We start from the raw sequence: 20,333 nt of genomic DNA, 5'->3' as shown, positions 1-20,333 counted from the left end.
TACACCCTACAATTTAATAACATAATAAGGGGATTTTCAACGCCCCCCACATGGGCAGAAGCCGAGATCATACCAATATATAAGAAAGGCCTGAGGTCTCTTCCTTCCAACAATCACCTTATTAGCCTCCTTGATAGCTCAGAGAGGCTCTTAAGCCAGATTGTATTGGACAGATTGCTTGACTGCATTGAATAAGTGGGCCTGCCGACTCCCTGGCAAGCTGGGTTCAGGACCCAGACTAGTACCATCAATCCAGTATTCTGCTTGCAATCAATCTACTGGAAACATGTTACTTTAAGGAGTGGTCGGCTCTGTGCAGTTTTTGTTGATCTCAGGTCAGCTTTCAACCCCATTCCAAGGGAGGCACTTTGGAGGATGATGACCGACCTGGATGTCCCGAAATATATTGTAGATGTTATTACCAGGCTCATCGTAAATACCCATGCACAGGTTAGATGTGGATCCCATGCTGAGCTGACGGCACCCATTCCAGTCACACGGGGAGTAAGACATGGGTGTGTACTAGCCCCGACCCTGTTTCTGCTGTATAACAATGTCTTGGTGGCCCAATTATATATGTGTAACCACGATGCCTCATGCCTGGCCAATAGGAAGGTCCCTGCACTCTTGTTTGCGGGCGACACCTTACTAGTATTAAAATCTCCAATGTGAATCCAAAACCTGCTTGACCAGTTTGGAGTTTTCCGCAGACACAGAGGCCTAGAGATCAATCTGACAAAGACCAAGTACATGGTCTTTAATCTCTGTCCCTTGACCAGAACTCACCCAGCGCTCAACAGGGTCCCCCTAGAGAGAGTCTGCATTTTTTAATATCTAAGGTATACGCTCACTGAGCATTTTGATTGGGTGTCACAGATAGGAAGGAGCAGACTCAGGCTGGAATACAACACAGACGGCATCATGAGAGCTTTGCATGTCTCCACTTTTTGCCCACTATCCCCTGCCAACAAATGTATAACCTACAAGCACTAGGAGTGGAATTGTATGGTGGGGAACTCTGGGGGCATTAGAATGTAAGCAATTTGGAGTTGGTTGAGAATCTCTTCTTTTGTTTCATTACTAATCTCTCTGTTAGCACCCCTCTCATTCCCCTACGGCTAGATCTAGGTCATAGACCCCTCACTCTCAAAGTTGATCTCAGACCATTGCTCTCTTGGCAGAGGGTTTGGGCATCTGAAGACCTAGTACCCTATTAGGTGGGCCTTTAGGAGATTTTAAACCTACTTGGGGCTGCTAAGATCCCATTGTTTAAATTAATCGAAAAACAATTATTTGAGATTGGGTGTAGAACTTTGTGGTTGAATCCTGAGAGCCCATGCAGGATTCCAAAGACTGTACTCAAGGGGCTATACTGGAGGTATTTTGATGGTGAAACCTTCATGACAGAAAGGGTGGGCTCCCTTAACACTGCCTTTATTGAGTTTAAAGTGTCCTATTAGCTGGGAAGTTACAGGGATGAGATAGAGCTCCCTCTCACCAAAGTAGTGTACACCAAATTCCAACTTGGGGCCCTGCCCCTTCGCACAGTTACCGTCAAATGGCAACACAGTTGTACTGAGACAGACATGTCTTGCTCTACCTGTCCGGAAGCTAAAGAATGTATTGAGCATGTCATGTTCTTATGCCCCCTTTATCATTTACATAGGAGAAAGTGGATACTGCCATTATATTTGCTGTCTCTCACTTTCAGTTTAACATGTGGAGATGTAGAAAGAAAAAGATAGCACCCTGAATGTAGATTTGGTTCGGCTCTGAGTCGCCAACTTGAGTTGCAATGTGGACCGTTTGATTTTTTAACTCAAACAAGATTTTATGCATTGAACTTTTATGGTTTTATGATTACTACAAATGTTTATGCATTCCCACTTGTTTTACCCTCCTTAACCTCGTCCATCAAATAATGTTGCAATTAGTAAAACTTCTGGGCACTGCTTATTATAACCCTAAGACCCTTTTTAAAAATGTTTTGCACCAAGCTGCTGTTGATAAAACTTTATGTGCAATGCTGATCATGACCACTAGATGTTTTAGCTTTGATCACCCCAACTGTTACTGTTATCCTATGCTGCTATTGCCATAATTTAATGCTGCTAGTTGTTTTGTGTCCCATATTAGATTTTATGCCTAAAACCCTATGATTGTATGACCCCTGTCTGTATTCTGGCAGCTCTAACTGTTGTGCACAATACTGTTTTTCGTGCTGTTAGTGTTAGAATAGAATACAATATTTTGTTTTGCTAGTGAATGTATTCTAGCGCTATTTTAACGTCTGTGATGGTTTTTAAAACATTTTGAACCATATTTAAATGATTTATTTTATGAATTTTTATGGCAGAATTTACCAAATAAAGATTAGAATTCATAACATCAATATTAGCCTATGGGACAGATAGACCTTGCAGTAGTGAAAAACTAATTTAAGAGTGTTTCAGTACCAGGACACGCAAAGCTAAAATATACATGTCCTACTTTTTAAATATCAAAAAGAAACAGTTTCCTTTGGACTACCCAATGAAGAAAGATTATACACCTGGCCACATCTACACAACTGGACTCAAGCAACACACTCTATAAACCACTTCACATACACCATACATTGGAGGGAGATATAGTAGCAAGCCCAAGTTCATAAAGCAAGAATATAACAAATGAAAAGATTTATTGATCAATATATCAAAACGAAATACAGGAAGAAATAAGCGTTATTTCTAAGAATTAAAACAATGCATTACACCACATAGTTAAAAACAAGACTGCATGTTATATATACGTAGTTGGTAATATTCATATGTAGTCTGCCTAACTAAATCAATTTCTAACACAAAACTCTAAAAAAAACTTGTATCATCTAACTTAAAGAGTACACATAAAAGACAGTAAATGTTGTCATTGACAAGATACACATCCGTGCTTAAACAGTGTAAAGCAGTAGAACCTGATGTTGCACAGTTATTTAGTAATCTGTGGTTCCAGCCTTTTGACTGATTGTGTTATGTGGCATCGGCACGTTTCAATGGAATGTATTATTGAACCATCTTTTTCAAGACCATATATGTGACTCTTGTTCAAATAATTTTTCTTATACTTGTCAAACAATCGAAGAAAGGAACATATTTCTATTGGAGTTGTTTAGGGAAGAATTGCGTAGGGATTAAAAATCTCAGTTTCCCTAGGATATATCCTGTCTTTTACGTATCAGGGCGTATCTGTCTCTTTCGTCCGATTGGAAAGAGTTATTTAAAAGTCCAGGTCATTAAAGTCCCTGGGGTTTTTATCCCACGCCTCGTGTTATCAATTGTAATCTCTTGGGCGGAACCTGCCACCCTTGGTCCCTGTTTCTGGTTCTGCTGTTTTTTGGTCCAACGGTACCTTTCCTTAATATGATCAATCCGTTTTGCAGAACGACCTCTATTGTCACCGGATTATTTAAAATTCACTACTTTTTAAATACACTTACCACACCCTGCCCTCTGGGATGTCCGAGACTTAACCTAGTGGTGACTTACATGTATTAAAAAAGATGTTTTGAACCTGGCAAAAGGTTTATTGTGACAGGTCGACATGGCAGTTTAAAAACTGCACACACAGGAAGCAGTGGCAGACATGAGACACGTTTAAAGTGCTACTTAAGTGAGTGGAACAACCCGTGCTCTAGGCCTTCTAGTAGCATTTAATTTACAGGCCCTGGTCACAGGTATTACCACTTTAATGGGGACTCACAAGTAAATTAAATATGACAATTACGTATAAGCCAATAGTTTAATGTTTTAAGGAGAGCGCACAAGCACTTTAGTACTGGTTAGAATTGGTAATGTGAGCAGAGTACTAAAGCCAGCAAAAAACTAAATAAAAAAAACAGGAGGGTTGAAGGCATAAAGTTAGGAGGGGAAATCACACCAAGGATGCCAGATCTAGCAAACAAGTATGTACACATTTTACATATTTATTATTTAATCATAAAGTATTGTAATAACCTATTGTGAATTTAAAAAACTCTAACAATATATGTTATTAAAATATATTATATTAATTTTAATTAATTATATGCACAACTTTCCCTAATTATTAATGCACAAATAAAGAAATGTTTTTCTTTAGGTGAGAAATTATTTTTTATTAAAACTTTAGAAAAATAATTTACATTGAATGTACATTTTATTTCCATTAACATTATTATTTAAAAATTAATTTAATAGAACTGTAGCATTTTTTATTTTGTTCTGTTGCCAACTGATGCCAACTGATTGACATTTACTTATTCGTCTAATGGAAATGTAAAATGCATTAGGAATAAAATCTGAGAGTTGTCGGTAGCACATCCTGTATCAGGTGTGTTAACCCATTAAGTTCAATATTCTCAGACCTGTAGATTTGTGCAGTGGCAAACTAGCACATGTTGAAACATCCTGAAGCGCACACTGAAAACTTACCTTTGGGTAATATTCAGACAGGGGTGTCATTCTAAAGAAGTAATCAAAAGTATTGTATGAGCTCAGTGACATTTAAAAGAAGGAATTTTAGGCGAATTGACTAAAAGTGTTGTCATCTTGAAATAACTTAACGAGAACTGGTTCTAAAGGGCTTGCTATTGAAAACTGTAGAAGCTGCTTTCTAGTTATCAAATCACTTGTTCCCATTTTCAAATATCTCTGTCACTATCTTGCCAAATCCACTAAAACATGTTTGTTGTTTCTCATATCAGATTTGACCCACAGGTTTAAAATACTAAGTTTATTTATCATTCTGTTTTCTTGTGTCGACCCTAAGGATAGCTACACCTAATTGTTTGAGGTGTTAATCCTGACTCCTTCAGTTGACCTGTTGCACCCCTGCAGAGCTTTGCATTCTGTGCTTAATTTGTGTAGTTGTTGGCAGGTGGGAAGCATTGACACTAATGTTTGGGGATCTAGACTTAGTTCTCATCAGACTTTGACCCTGACCAAAGGAAAGAAAGTCAAAAAAAGGAGAACAAAGGAAAAGGAGACAGTGACATTGGAGGAAATCAAGGGTGAACCTGCAAAAGCAAGAAAAGGGGACAGGGAGTGCAAGGTGAGGGAAGAAAAAGGCATAAGGCAGACTCAAAACTCGGCATTCTTGGTATTCGACAACCTCCAAATGCAGCAGCCCTAGTCTGTCTGAAACTCCCATTTTCTGCACAGTGACAGCAGAGTTCCAGTGGCCTTCTCCCTTTATTGAAAACCAAAAAAGTATATTATGGGAATAACACTGGCTGAGGAAGAGGTTAAAGCTATTTGGGGCAGGGCTGAGGGGTCATTGTATGCGGATTATTATTATCTCAAGAGTAAATGTGAGAAAGTATGGATCAGCAGCAGTTGCCAACATTACACTCTCGCTTTGCTGAGGGCTGAAAAGAAAATTGCTGTTTTTTGGGTCCCACTGACTTACTTGATTTTATGCCCATGGTCTGGGTATCTGTGGCCTCTCAGTCTTTCTCCCTGGTGTAGTCTTTGGGTCCATGCATTAGTTTCCTTGTTCCCTCTTTTTCCATTGTAAGTGTCCTTGGGTGAATTTCAGTGTACGTGTCATTGGGGATTTTGATACCAGTATGGTATCATCCCTGAAACTTCATGTCCCAGTTTCATGCAGTGTTCATATCCCAAAGTCAGTCACAATGTCCAACTGTCAGGGCCCCCTTTTCAGTGTCCACTGTGTCCACATGTGTCTGTTTGCCAGTCTTAGTATGTCTCTTCCAGTGTCCCATTACAAATACACACTTCTCAGTGTTGTTGTTATTGTCCTAGTGTCCTAGTGTCTCCACTGTGCTAGTGTTCAGGTGTCCATATTTGTATCCCTTTGTTACCATGCTGATGTTTTGATAGTATGCCTGGGTGTACTTTGCATTATGCCAGTGTAATCTAAGCAATTTGTGTTACCGAAGTGACGCATAATGGCCGAAATCACTTGATTATGCTACGTTGCATAATTGAGATTTCCATTTGGTCAAAAATCCTATTGCGGGATCATGGGAACAATGCTAAGAGGTTTTACAAAATACAAGCCATTGCTTTAAAAAAAAATGTTATGTGAGGCACAAATAATCAACTGATGGGACGTGCCATAGAGACTAGTGCTACTATACATACAGTAACAACTTCCTCATCCTGAAGAACTGTCCCTGTTCTTCGTTTTGGCCTTTATCATTTTGGATTTGGATTTTGTAGGGAAAGCATCGCTCATCTTTTGTCTGCAATCTCTGCTGCATCATAGAACCTTGGAAAATTAACTTTTGGGGGGAAATCCAGTAAGTTCAGTGCAGTAGATTGCAAAATGTGCATTGTTTGTGGGAGTGCAGGCACCATTATCTTTCTTCCTTTCTATGGATCAATCTTGGATCAACAGCGATACCACTACCACCAAAACTAAAGTAGATGTGTCTTAGTGTTACAGTGATTACTGTCGTGGGCGAGAGCAGTGAATTGGAAATCAAATTGTCCTAGCATCAAATCAAATCTTCACAGGAAGCTCAACAGCATGTAGAGTCTTCTACTCCTGATCTTCCTGAGATAGGAGCAGTGCAGTCATCGGTTTTGCTGAGATCAGGATTTTGTGATCACTCTTCCTTTGGACACATCAACTACACTATCTCCTCTGAGGACATGAAAGAAAGATTACACCCCAATTAACTCCAACTCCCTTTTCATATGATGGTGACATTGAGGGGATCCCTGAACATTGTCATGGGAGACAAGGTAAAAGAAAGGTTTCTGTAAGCTTAGTTGGAAATGAGAAAGATGTTCAGTGATTGTAGCACCGAGCAAGTTCACATCATTTCTATTCAACCGGCTCTAAGTCATGTAGCACCAGCAACACCACATGCTTCTATCTTTGGATGAACCAAAAATCTCCACCAACCACCATCTCTACCGCAGTCACAGCCCGCCCTAAGGAAAGGCAAACACAACTAACTAGCTCCATCACAACAAGTGTTCTGACCTTGGCTCAATATTGAAACTGTCTTCCTCAGTTTGGGATTAATGAGCACCACATCACATATTGCACAATTTGCCACAAACCCGTGTACCATGGGAAGCTAGATGGACACTATGGTACAGGGGTCCTTCTGGCCCATCTAAAAAACTAACATGCAATCATATGGGAATAGCATTTAAAAAGTATAGCTGCAGAAAGAGAAGAAGCCAAACAGATTGTAGGAGGTGGTGGTGACAAAGATGATGTCATCGTCATGTGTAGAAGCCATGTCTCCCTTAATGTGAAGCGTGTCACCCAGAGGAACCTCAGAATGGCACAAAGAAAAGAGTGATGCAGTCACTTCAAGGCATCTAGGGAGCATACCTGCTCCTTTGGACCAGTCTCTTGAGATGGAATCCACACATTGAAAACAACAAACACAAGAACCCACAATCAATTCTATAGGCCCGATTTAGAGTTTGGTGGAGCGGGTACTCCATTCCAACAGCGATGTAGCTGCCTTACGCCAAAATGATGGTCTACTCACTTCATTTAGATATCGGTGTACCTTTAGTACGTCAATGAGCGAGACAATTCTAACTCCACAGCAGGCATCAGGGCCGGACTCAGAGCCATAAACATCACTGGTAAATATTGTCAAACCAGCCCCATCACTACATAGTCAGTCTCAGGCAGCTCGGTTCCACTGCGATGAATCTTGTATTGTCATTGAACTTTACTTCTGTAATTACGGTGACCCGTCCAAGCCTTTAGTGAGAGTATCCCAGATAGGTGAAAATTGGCCAATGCCAGGTGTGGCCAGTCCAGCCCTGGCCGGCATACACCTCTGACCACAGCATACATGATAGGGAAGTGGGCCAACCCACTTCAGCCCGTTGACTCCCCTCTTTGTAAGTGAGGGCCTTTTGCCTCTGCACAGTGTGCACATGTGCTTAGAAAGTATCCATCTTTAGTGCCAGCTGCAACTTGTGGGACAATGTGCCCATTTTGAAAAGAAAATGTTTTCCTTTTAATGTGTTTTATTTATTTAAATTATTTTTTATTTTTCAAGGCCCCAGCACCTAACTAGACAATGCGACTGGGCCCTCATTTGTTTCGTGTCAAAGTTACAAATTGAAAATGGCGACTGTAGAGTTGCACGTTGTCTTGCGACATTGAAGGATCTGCAGACACTTTCTTTTGGGACCAGTTTTATTTTGTAAACATTTCAAGATGGGAGGGGGAATGCTTAGAACTAGCTGCTCACATTGGGCTTTACATGCCCCTCACATCACCAACAGCTGAAAAGCGCAACCAACTGTAAAATACGGGTGGCTTACTGAACTGAAATATTACCTTACAATTTTGAGTCCGAGACTAAATCAGTTCATGATCTACAATATTTAAGCAGTGTAATAATTTTTTTTAAAATCCCGAGTATTGCAGTTTTAAAATATAGCTAAGTAAATTATACACACTGCCCTTTCCCTTTTCTACTGATACATTACAAATCGAAGTTTGGAAATATGAATATATAAAATCGCTTGAGACTTGCACTGAAACATTTCTTTTGACAATCTTTCTAATGCGTGGATTGTTTATGCTTTGGAATGGAGGTGGTTTGGAGTAAGGGTGGGCGGAATTTGCGAAATTGACTTTCCCAAATTATTGCGAAATTGCGCAAAATCTCTGTGAGCACGCAGAACTTTTGCGAAGATGCGGAGATTGCTTTTTCTGCCCGTTCGCGATGTGTTTTTGCATGCTCGTGGGGAAATATATCTCCAACTTGCCCATGCGGTCGCTGATGGGCATGGCCATCTTGCTCGCGATGCTTATTTCCTGTTCCGGGTCGAATTACGTGTTTGCGATCGCAATGAAGTGTTCTCGATCGCAAACTCTCGCGGGATAGCGCGACCGGCTACCAACAATCCAACATCTCGTGGCGCATGCAAACGGATAGGAAAACTCGTCGGCGAACGCTGGGACCGGGTAAGATTTTTTAAAGCACGAACAAGAAAAATACTTCTGTTTCGCGGCAGATTGCGAAAGATTTGACACGAAAATGTCAAAATATCGCAAACTCCGCGAGCGGAACAAAATTTACCGCCCAGGCCTAGTTTGGAGACTTTTCCATGCAATAATTTTCCAGCTCTTCCAGAGTTGATGCGTTTCGATCTTGAAAGTGGTTACAGTTTGAAATGTATTTATGTCAAATGTCTCAGTGCTAACTCTAAGGCATCCACAAGGAGACAACCATGAGAACCCAGGCTGAGAGAGTGAGAGAAGATGTTGTCGGGCTGCAAACTGCATAGCATTCCTCAGAAGCTTTCTGCTGTTAGGTGAGCTCATTAACAAACCAGAGTGCCCCAGCAGAGGCGCTAAAACCTAAACTCGGCATTCAGAAGCACAGACTCTACATACAGTAGCTGCTGATACCACTCTCACAAATAGGGTCCCAACACTACTTCACCTATATAATATATGGCTTGACTTGCCATTACAGCACCCATAAAGGAGAGCCTAGCCTGTCTACGACACACATTTGATCAGTTAGCTGGTCTGAGCCACACTGTTTGGAGAAAACTATACAGATCTGTCTTCTCAGGTGGTGCAAATGGCCAGGGTGCATCTGTTATTAAGACTCACTTCTCCTTCATATTGACCTATTTCTCAACATTTCACTCTCTCTTTTGGGGGCATATTATCAAGACAGGCGATAAAATTATTGCCGCTTATCTAACATGGGCTTCAATTGGAATTCCATAGAGCATATTATCAAGCCCATTATCGCCGTTTTAGCTGCAGTTTTCTGCCGCTAAAGCGGCGATAATTTTATCGCCTGTCTTGATAATATGCCCCTAAGTGTCTTATGGGCGAAATGAACACATCTCTTTTGGGACAGAACCCTGGTCTACGTCAGTCATCTAATGCTGGATAAAGGGAGCTTCATGGCTGGATGTGGGTTATAGTTCAGGCCACTGGAATTATGCAGCAACTGGGGCCAAATTATGTGTCAGGGTTGACTAAATTATGCACCAGCAAAAGACAAATTATGCAGCCTAATGTGACAATTCTTTCACAATTTATTAGGAAGTCTGGGCAAAGGTTTCACCTCATTAGAGCCAATCTAACATCCCAGTCAAGCAATTAGCAACTGAAAAGAGACCAGTACCCTTTGTAAAGGGGCTGCCACTGTGTGGCATCATGTGTGAGTTGTGTAGCTCCATTTGATTATTTGAGCTTGAAACAAAATGTTGTTGTTTAAATATGTATATTATACAGCAAATGGTGGATTATGTGCCAGGTGCCTTAAATTATCAATATTTATTCGCTTTGTCTATGGGCTTTAACTAATATACAAAGAAGTATGGGGCATATTATCCAGCACGGCGTTAAAATTATTGCCTCTTTAGCGGCAGAAAACTGCCACTAACGCGGCGATAATTGGCTTGATAATATGCCGCAGAGAATTCCAATAGAAGCCCATGTTGACACCAGAACATGGGCTTCTATTGGACTTCTCCAGGGCATATTATCAAGCCCATTATCGCCGCTTTAGCTACAGTTTTCTGCCACTAAACCGGCGATCATTTTAACTCCGTGTCTTGATAATATGCCCCAAAGTAAGTATTTCAGGAGTCAGTTTTGCTCCGCCTGTCTTTCATCTGTTCTCTGTTTTTATTTGAAGACAGCACGGGATACAGATTACAAACAGCTGATATTGATGTTGTTTAATTCTGGGATTGCTTCATAGATCACGATTCAAATTCATTCATGTTTTGGTGTGATGTACTCTGAAAAATATTTTTTTAGATGATTCAAGATTTTATTTTGCACAACAGAGAAATCCTTATTCTGATGATAGAGTATCATCTCACCCATATATTCATCCAGCAACCCATCTGCCCACTGATCCATTCATACATTCAGCTACTCCTTTATATCCACTCATGCACTCTCATCTGTCCATGTTTTTTCTCATTCATTCACTTATTTACACCACCACACAGTATAGGCGCGCATACTCTTACAAAATGGCGAGACATATTTGCTTTTCCAATGCTTGGTTTTTGATAGAAGGAGTGGGTTTACTGGGAAGTATGGAGATCCTCTATCCAAAATAGAAAGTTCCAAGGAGGGTTTACTTTTCGGCTGTTGCAGTGCCAGCACTGCAGCATCAAGTGCTGCAATTGGTTGTTGAAGCAATGAAGCAGAGCGCTACTCCATAATAATTAAAATTACAAATGATATTTCTCCTCTGCTAACTTCATGCAGTTTGACCATCGTCACACTAATACTTGCACTGCAACTCAGAAAGACTTCAGCATGAGGCTAGTCATAGATGAGTGCTACCATCCTTGAGATCTTCCCTCTTTCCTCCTTGCTCACTGCCCATCATCCTAAGCCTAAACCTACCTCGCTCCCATATCATCTAATTCTACCCTAGGTCACCACAATTAAAATAATTACTCGCGTCTATCACGTCAAACAAGAGATTTGAATTCATGTCTTTTTTTTGCCGTGAATTGCATGCTTGCATCTATTGTGGTCATATAGTGCCCAAAACAACATTTCACGTTATAACGCCCAATTTTACCTATTTCTTTTGGTATTTCACATAATTTCCGATAAGAAAATGACACGAGTTCTGCCCAGACCTAATATATGCCAGTGCACTTGAGTTAGTGCCATATGTGAGTATCTTTGTGTAGTGTCCCACTTATCAGTATTCATGTTTTAGGTATTGGTGCCTGTTAGAAATAGGGGTCTCTATTAGCCAGAGGTAGGTGCATTTGTCCAAATAGGGACCCTTGCTTCTAGTCAGGGTATGGGGGATACACACTTTCAATAACCCCTGCTCACCTCCTTGGTAGCTTGGCACGAGCAAACAGGCTTATCCCAAAGGCAATGTGTAAAGTATTAGTACCAACACGCACAGTGAAAACACCACAAATGGACACCACACCAGTTTAGAAAAATAAAATATCTTTATCTAAACTAAACAAGACCAAAACGACATAAATCAAACATACAGAGTTAAAAATATGACTTTCAAAAGGTTTCAAGACTTTGTACCATAGAAAACTATGGATGGGTGACATTTACACAAAGTACCTGAAGATGCGTCAAACTTCACAAGGCCAAACAGGCGCCGAGAAAGGAAGAGTTGGAAATCACAGTGATGTATCAGTTCCTGAGTCCTTGGGGAGGCGAAGCGACAGTTCTGCTGCACACAGGAGAAGTGATGCATCGAATCCGGACTGTAGGGAAAGTGAGGTGACGAAATCCAAGATGGTTCTGGTCTGCGGTGATGCGTGGAAAACTTGGTGCACAGGTACGATGCGTGACACACCAGAGCGGATGCTTCACTTTGCGAGACTTCACGCCGTCCGGCGTTGGTGCTTGGGGCTGCGCGGCAAGACTTCGCGTCACCTGGCGAGACTTGGCAAGGCTTTGCATTGTCTGTAAGGGTGGGCGGAATTAGCAAAAGTGCCTTTCGCAACATATCGCCAAAATGGCAAAAAATCTCCGCGATCACGCAAAGTTTTTCGTGATCGCGGCGATTTTGGTGTGCTGATTAATGCGTTACTGAATTTGACCTTCAACTCGGGCACCTGCTTTATTTATAATTATATCTGTAAGACTTACAGATATAAATAAAGCAGGTGCCCGAGTTTAAGGTCAAATAAAAGTGCTTCCTGTTGGGGTTTAATTTTTGTGGCAGGAGCATCGTGCCAGAATGAATCCTGCCCTGCATATTTACCCAAGAAGATGCCACCGTTTTGTGCAATACCTCTACTCAACTGGAGTACTTTCTACTGGCTAATCAGTAAGTGCTACCTCGTTGGGTAAATGTATGTGCTTTTCCTACACTACAGCTGCGTAAAGGGCCAGAAGAGTTGTCTACAGCGACCATGTGTATCTGTAACGTTGCCACCACGCCAACGGGCGCCCAAGAAGATGCCACCGTTTTGGGCAATACCTCTACTCAACTGGAGTACTTTCTACTGGCTAATCAGTAAGTGCTACCTCGTTGGGTAAATGTATGTGCTTTTCCTATACTACAGCTGCATAAAGGGCCAGAAGAGTTGTCTACAGCAACCATGTGTGTCTGTAACGTTGCCACCGCGCCAACGGGCGCCGGGGTCCCTCGAGTGAGCTGTCCATCATAGTGGGGGAAAGGGCGGGAAGACGTTGCACACCACTGGTGTGTTGGGCGGGGCCAAACGGGCAGGGCTTCCATGCAGTTCACATGCCTCTTGTTTATAAAGGGCCAGAGACGGATCAGAGCAGCAGATGAGGAGACAGAACCTCCTGGTGTCAGGAACTACACGGGGATTGCGCTCGAGAAACTCATGGATGCACAGAGCTCCATCAAGGATGACAGCAAATTGTTGACGGTAGATATGGGAAGACAGCAGCACACCTGCCTAGGCGACAATTTCTGTTCCCTCGCGGATCACGGAAGTTTCGACATTTTCGCATTCTGCACGGAACGCAAAAAAAATGTCAAATTTTCGCAATTTCCGCGAGCAGAACGGAAATTGTCGCCCACCCTTAGTCGTCTGGCGCCAGTTCAGAGAGACTTTGCACGGCTTTGTGATGCTTCGCGCCGGTTCTTGCAGAGATTAGCTGCAAAACCCACCTCTGAGGTCCTGTAACTGGAAGGAGGCACCTCAGCCAAGGGTAGGACTCACAGGGATTTGCAGGAAGTCTATTGTGTCCCTGAGACTTCAGAACAGGAGGCCAGCACACTTCAGGCCCTTGGAGATCTCCTTCAAGCAGTCACATCAGAATCAATCCAATGCAGTCGAACATGGAAAGTAGCCGATTATAAAGCGAGAAATCTATTAGGAAACAGTGTATCGGGTCACGTAAATGCGCGCTGGACCAATGTCTCCTGTCGCTGTACACTCGTCCGCTATTTCTTTACGGATCTTGTACAATGAGCAATCTCCTCGAGGATACACCGACTCTCCTAACGGTTCCAAACAGGTGATTCCATGTTCGACTGCATTGGATTGATTCTGATGTGACTGCGGCATAATTGATGTTGTTCCAGGAGTTATTTCCTTATAATCCCTAGTCCTGATGAGGCCCCCAAGCAAGTTGGGCTGAAACGCGTCGACTTTTGTTGAACATCAAGAGCCCCGGACAAATTTAAACCAGTGGTTCATTCGAGAGATACATAGTACTCATAAATTGTGTCAGGGGTGTAATCATTTTCACCCGCGCAGTACTATCTAATGGGGCGACTTTGAAATAATGGAATGCTCATGATAATAGAGATAACATCCATTGTGTAGGGACATAAGGAATGGACGTATAGTCCATATTTGTATATGTCTGTATTTTTCTTCTCTTTTGTTTTGAATAATGGACGGATGTTCATTCAATTATGTGTAAAATGAATGTGTGAAATTGTTGTCGGTATATTGATTAAAAAGTTTTTCCAAACATTACTGTGTCCAAACAATGATAAGATAGATAGATGATTGATTTCTGCATATAAATAATTTTGAGGTGAAGGAATAATTTATGGTGTCCTTCATATTTTGAAAATGATTTTTTGATCTATTCCTTCGCATCATCCTGTTTTTTTGCTTCTAGTACGTTACCCAGATGCGGTTGGATTATTGGGTGCCCCCTTATTATACATTAAATCATGGATAACCAGTCACAATAACAATTTACACAGAGAGCATATGCACTTTAGCACTGATCAACAGTGGTAAAGTGGCCCGAGTCCTATAGCCAACAAACACAAGTCAGAAAAACATAGGAGGAAGAAGCAAAACATTTGAGGGTAACCCTGCAAAAAGGGCCATTTCCAACAGACCCCAAGTGCCTGTGTCTCCCCTGGCAGCTTTTCACTGTCAGTTTTGGTGCTCTAGTTCTGGTGATGCAGTGTCAGTGTTCTTCTCTGCTGTTTCCCTTGGGTAATGTCACTTCCTACAACTAGTGTTAGTATGCATGTGTTTCAGCACCCCTGTGACAGCATCTCAATGCTAGCCCCCTTGCATCAGTGTCTCAATATAGCATTCATGGACATGTCAGTGTTCCTGGGTCAGTTTCATTGCATATGTGTCAGTGTCCCTCTGTTTGTTTCATTGCATGTGTGTCAGTGTCCCTCTGATTGTTTCATTGCATGTGTGCCAGTGACCCTCTGTTTGTGTCATTGCATGTGTGTCAGTGCCCTTCTGTGTGTATCATTGCATGTGTGTCAGTGTACCCCGTCAGTTTCATTGCATGTGTGTCAGTCCCCCTCTGTTTGTTTCATTGCATGTGTGTCAGTGTCCCTCTGTGTGTTTCAATGCATGTGTGTCAGTACCCTTCTGTTTGTTTCATTGCATGTGTGTCAGTGACCCTCTGTGTGTTCATTGCATATTTGTCAGTGTCCTCCGTCAGTTTTATTGCATATATAGGTGCGCCTCTGCTTGTTTCATTGCATGTGTGTCAGTGCCCCTGTGTGTGTTTCATTGCATGTTTGTCAGTGACCCTCTGTTTGTTTCTCCTTGTCAGTGTTCCAGTATCAATGTGAGTTTTCCTATGTCTACTACCTATGCCCCAGGTTCTTTGCCCGAGTAGCAGTGTTGCAGTCTCAAAGTCCCGATATCAGTACTTCTGCATCACTGTCCATGTGCCAACGTCAGCATTACTATGGAGACTAAGACATTGACTATGTCTCCATATTCAATTCAGTGTATAATTGTCAGTGCCCACTTGTCCCAGTGTCAGAGTGGCTAGCTAGTGTCTCTTGTGCAGTAACCCTTGGCAGTGCCGCCTCACCCACATTTCATGTCAATGTCCTACTGTCTGTGTCAATACCTGTGTCCCTAAGTCTGTGTTTCTATGTTAGTATCCTTGTGCTAGTATCAAAGTGAAAGTGACCCATATTAGTAACTTTGTGTTAACAACCCTGTGTTGTGTCAGTGATATTTTCAGCTATCAGTCAGTTTAGTGTCAATCTCCCAGTGTCACTGCACCCTGCCACTATTCCAGCATCAATCCCTGTGCCATCTGTCAGCCTGCAATTGTCACTGACCCCCAAGTCAATATCCCCATATCAGTGTTGGTGTTTCAGTGTGAGCGTCCCTTTATCTGTGTTTAGGTGGCAGTGTCTCATTGTCACTGCCCTTGTGTTAGTGTTAATGGGTGATTGCTGTTCCTGCTATTTCAGTGTCCTAGTCTCAGGATCGGTGCTCCAATCTTTGTGACCCATGTCAACATTCCAATTTCACTATCTCCATATTAAAACAGTGTTGGTGCTCCTGTGTCAGCATTCTATTGTCCCCGTAGCAGTGACGTCCAAGTGGCAGAGTCTCCACGTGTCAGCGTCCATTGTCCTCGTGTCTTTGTCACTGTCGTAGAGTGAGTATCTTTGCATCCTTGTGTCCGTGTCTCAGTGAAACTGCCCTCTGCCAGTGTCCCAGCACCAGTGCTGGCGCCCCTTGTCACTGATGCTCTCATAGTTGCCACGCCAATATGGTGCTCTGGTTCAGTGACCTCAGTGACAGTCTCTGAGTGTCAGTGTTGATTGACATGTGTCAGTGTCCTCATAACAGAACCCATATGCCAGTGCCCTTGTCAGTGATCGCTTGTTAGTGTTCTAATGTTTGTGTCACTTTGTCTCTTTACCCACGTCAACGACCTCTTGTTAGGGATGGAACGCCTTTGATAAAGGGACAGTGGCTGTGTTTTACCCCTTTGACTTTGCCCCTGTATCATTGTTGGTGTCCCTGTGTTAGTTTCCTACTGTTACTGTGGGTCCCTCTGAGTCAGCGAACTCACCTTTGTGTCTCACATGATGTCATTATTTACGTATACACTATTTGAGTGTTTGGGGAAGAATAACATAAAAAACATTTTGAAATAAGCGAGATGCCAACTTCAGAAAATGGAGTGTTGACAAGTAAAGTATGCATTTTACTAAGGTAGTGACTCATGCCGCATTATGATTATACCTACAGGTTTGTAAACAACGCAGGAGCAGGTTCACTGATCATTTGGAGAAGAATTAAATGGATTAAAGTTTCTTTTACAGTTTGGCTTGCATGCTGATTGTAATTGAAGGTGATGGAACATTAGTTAAGCAATTGTTTTGGAGGTAATCTCTAGCCTGCTGCCAGTTGCAGTTAGGGAATGTGGGCTCTGCTATCCCCACTCCTCGCCTTGGTTAAAGTCATGCTTTGGGATTTATCACCCAGTATATTAAATTATAACTATTTATAATTGCATTGCTCAAATACGTGCAATTGCATATGCACTGTGTTGTTAACTAATGTGTCTAATATGTTTCCACTCACTCCCATGTTCATACAAGCTTTCTCTAATTTTCACTTTTTGCTGGACACTGCAAAGACATTATTGTTATGTGTTCAGCACCATGTTTATGTTCCTGCTGCAAAAAATATTTTGTAAAGTGTTCCATTTCGCCTTCGATTTAATCCAATGTTATTGGGAATGAAATTAGAATATTAAACCACACCCCAAACACAATTACAGACACTATCCCCAATGTTAGTTTTACTTGAATTGGAATTGACCCCCTTCATATTTATGGACTTTCCCTAGAACTGTATTTAGTGTGGCAAATCTGAACATGCAGACCCCAATTATGTGTGCTGTACCTAATATTTGTGGGACTGGAGTAAAATCCGACCTCCCACTGTGGAAATTTAGTTCGTATCTGAACATTATCTGCACCATCTTGTCTCTCCCAAACGCCACACGCGGAAAACGCGCGACGGCCATTTTAGGCACCATGGTCTCATTGCCGATCGCCAGCGCGTCCCTCAGGCGCTGCAAACATCCCCCGCGCGCCGGCCACCCCCGCTCTCTCATACATGGGTCATAAACCCTCTCCTTCTGCGCGACCCTGCCATGGAACCTCATACCGTGCCTGACCAACACCTCCTTTCATCCCATACATGGTCATACATCCTTTTGATAACCCCCTTCCTCTGCGCCCGATTGTCCGAACCGATCCCAGGCCATCACCTAGCCCTGCAGATGCAATTTATTGCCCCTACTGTAAGGGAAACACCTCACATCAAAGGGATTACAGTAGATCAAGGCCCCCACCCCCTGAGACCCGACCAGTCGCACACACCCCCGGGAATTAGCGGAATGTCCAGCTGTATGATAGCCATCTCCTACTGTGGGTGGGATGGGGACTTCCACTGTAGTTATGTGTGGGAACGAGCTTGAAGTGGGGATTCCAAGGATGTCTTTCCGTACATCAAAGTCTCAACAAGAATGTGTCACGTGTAATTAAGCAATAAACTTGTGTATAAGAGGCCAGGCCTCAGAGATGTGGTTAGAGCACCTCAAGACGATACCTTGCTGTCCGATCTGACGTGTTCTGCTCCGACGGAATAAAACTTTGTTTCCTGCCTTCCAGTCTCCGGCGCCTGCCTCTTTTGTTGGTTAATCATCGAATGGTATAAGAGGCGGTTACCGCCGGGCAATACTTGAAAGGTTATCGACTGAACCTGCCGCTACCATTTAACAATTGGCGTCCCAAACGTGGGGCCCATTAGCGACACGTGGATCCAATGGGAGAGGTCCCGACGACAGAGTGAACAACTGCAACAATCGGGAAGAGCTCCTGCCCGATAGACCCTCGTCTGGCAGCCGATCATCCGAACTTCACTGGTTCCGAACAGACCTCTCTCTAGTGATCTACGGTCCTGACTGGGAACCATCAGGAGTGCCGCGGCAAATACGGAGAGTAGAGGACGATCGGGCGCTGGAGGCGGAAGACGAGAAACTGTCCATGCGGTCCGGGTAAGGTCGTGTAACACGACGAATTGCGAAACGATTGATTGATTGAAAATACTAGTATTGCTTATTTGATTGCTCTTTTTGAGATATTCGCTGCCTACAAACGGGGAATAGTAGAAATACTCCCTCCCCCTTTGCAGATAGTGAATGGTAGGTAACGCGGACTTTTGTCCCCCGTTGTAACCCGTCGTGCCTATTTTTCTCCCTACTGATTGATTGTCCGAACATTGATTGTCTTTGACGAATAGTGCTTTTTGAGATATTCTCTGTTTGCAAATAACGTAGAATAGAAATATTCTGTCTAGTCTTTGCAGATAGTGAAGGGTAGGTAACGCGGACTTTTGTCCCCCGTTGTAACCCGTCGTGCCTATCTCTTTCTCACCATTTGATTGATTGATTGTCCGAACACTGGTTGTTCGATATTGGTTCTTTGGAGGTTTCTCTGCTTACAAATAACGTGGAATAGAGATATTCTGTCTAGTCTTTGCAAGCAGTGAAAAGATAGGTAGTGCAGACTTTTGTCCCCGTTGTAACCCGTGATGCCTATCTTCTCCCCACTGATTGGTAGTTGGTTCTGCCTGGACCGCTTATTAGAGATGAACCATCCGGCTCCACTGGAAGGCACCCCTAATAAGGACACGTTTACTAAATATGGACTAGTCGCTGTAGCTTATAGCAAACCATGGCATAAAAATCGCTATAGAAAAACAAAAGGGATCGAGCAAAACCAGTAGGCCACTGGTGGGATCCTTTTGACCCTGCAAAAATAAGAAACACTAGGAAATAGCCCTTCGTGAAAAATATGAAACTAGGGGAAGGAGCCAAGCTCACGGTCAAGATGGCCAGAGGTAGCTCGGCTCCATCGCTCTCGCTGCCTAAGCATGTCTGCCCTACCACCCACCCCGCCCAATAAAACGACAAAACCCAACACAAATGGAAGTCTGCTGATACCCACCATCGGCGTCGCCGAACTGGGCTAGATCGCGCACAATTGGGCTATGTCTTTTCTGGTTACGCAGTAACATCTTTGTGTTCGTTGCCAGATTACAAATATGTACGACACTCCAACAAAGTAGTATGATTGAAACGCTTTATAAACTTGTAGGTATATGCAACACTCCAACAGGGTAAACATGTTAAAACACTCTTTTTAAACAACTATTTACATGGCAGCCTGCTGCAACATCCATCCCAAAGCATTCACCGTCCACGTGACACAGTCCCAGTCCCTCCCTCATCGGAGTAGCAACATTGGGCTGCTTTGGTCTGTCTTTTAGTAGGCTTTGGGCTATAAACACGCCTACAAAATCCATCGGCCTGTGAGGCAGCATCAGTGGCGAACCGTTGTGCGAATAGGCCGGAGGCAACACAACGCGCCGAGATCCGGACGGCATCGAGGTGGTGTCCAGCAAGTTGTTGCACTGGTCTGGCCATCCTACAATGCTGCGCCGAAAAACGGCGTGGGGTGCCCTGGGGGGAGGCGACGCGAACGGGCCTCCCCCGCCTCCCCAGGAGGAGGCTCCTCAGTTGCAGTAGGGCACCCCTTAGCGTTTCACTCACCGACCAGTTGCAGTAGAGCACCCCTTAGCGTTTCC

General features: G+C 43.1%; 1 protein-coding gene across 2 annotated transcripts in view; it reads right to left on the bottom strand.

Annotated features, from left to right (window-relative positions):
* LOC146830921 (uncharacterized) overlaps positions 1 to 20,333 on the bottom strand; it is a 250,207-nt gene that overhangs the window by 168,747 nt on the left and 61,127 nt on the right. The window lies entirely within an intron of this gene.

Source organism: Triturus cristatus, chromosome 5_1 (genome assembly GCF_964204655.1).
Source record: "Triturus cristatus chromosome 5_1, aTriCri1.1, whole genome shotgun sequence".
In the NCBI taxonomy this organism is placed as follows: domain Eukaryota; kingdom Metazoa; phylum Chordata; class Amphibia; order Caudata; family Salamandridae; genus Triturus; species Triturus cristatus.
Note: the sequence above shows the minus strand (reverse complement) of the source record. Positions and strands in the feature narration are given on the sequence as shown.